This window comes from Gossypium arboreum, chromosome 2 (assembly GCF_025698485.1).
Source record: "Gossypium arboreum isolate Shixiya-1 chromosome 2, ASM2569848v2, whole genome shotgun sequence".
Classification (NCBI taxonomy): Eukaryota; Viridiplantae; Streptophyta; class Magnoliopsida; order Malvales; family Malvaceae; genus Gossypium; species Gossypium arboreum.
In genome coordinates this window covers 94,920,401-94,921,433 of record NC_069071.1, presented here as the reverse complement: position 1 = coordinate 94,921,433, position 1,033 = coordinate 94,920,401, and the positions used below count along the sequence as shown (strand labels likewise).

The 1,033-nt window shown below is 39.5% G+C and overlaps 1 non-coding gene across 1 annotated transcript; it reads left to right on the top strand.

The window, feature by feature from the left end:
• Positions 1–702: 702 nt before the first annotated feature.
• LOC128289971 (small nucleolar RNA R71) lies at positions 703–808 on the top strand. The gene has a single exon (XR_008279611.1). It is a non-coding gene; the product is annotated as a small nucleolar RNA R71 (small nucleolar RNA).
• The last annotated feature ends 225 nt before the right edge of the window (positions 809–1,033 follow it).

The following is a 1,033-nucleotide window of genomic DNA, read 5'->3' as shown; positions in this document are numbered from 1 at the left end:
TTTAGTATTACTTGGCAAGCTACCTTGTGGTCTTTCTGAAATCATCTTAGCCAGTTGCCCTATTTGATTCTTGAGCCCTTGAATCAACGCTTGCTGATTTTTAAGTTTTGTTTCAGTGTTTTGGAAGCGAGTTTCTGACACCGAAATAAACTTTGTGAATATCTCCTCAAGGTTCGGCTTCTTTTCCTGCTAGTAAGGTGATTGAGAGCCTAGAGGGGGTTGTGGTCTTTGATTACCTTGACCATCCTAAGAAAAGTTGGGATGGTTCCTCCACCCTGCATTGTAAGTATTACTATAGGGGTTATTTTGAAGTCTAGAATTGTTAACCATATAGTTGACTTATTCATTCGTAGTGCTAGGGTCATAGGCTAGGCATTCTGGATTATTCATTCCTCCTCCACTTGTGTCACACTGCATCACCGGATATACCTGCGTAGAAACACATAGACCATCAATCTTTTTATTTAAGTGCTCTACCTAGTTTGATAACATGGTGACCGCGTTGAGATTGAAAACATAGCTTTTGACGGCTTTGTCCTCATGACTTGCCACTAATAATTATTCAGTAACATCTCTTCAATGAACTCATAAGCCTCCTCAAGTGTTTTGTTATTTAGGGTACTGTCGGTGACTGCATCAATCAGTTGTCTAGTTGAGGGGTTTAGACCATTGTAGAAAGTTTGAACTTGTAACCATAAGGGTAACCCATGCTGAGGGCACCTTCTCAATAAATCCTTATACCTCTCCCATGCATCGTATAGGGTCTCTAAGTCCATTGCACAAAGGAAGAGTTATCATTCCTCAACTTTGTTGTCTTGGCTGGCAGAAAGTATTTCAACAAAAAAATTTTAGTCATTTCCTCCTATGTAGTTATGGACCCTCGTGGTAGAGAGTTCAACCACTTTTTAGCTTTATTCCTCAATGAGAAGGGAAATAACCAAAGGCGAATGGCATCATCAGAAACACCATTAATTTTGAAAGTATCACAGTACTCTAGAAAGTTATCCAAATGAGTATTTGGATCCTCATCTTG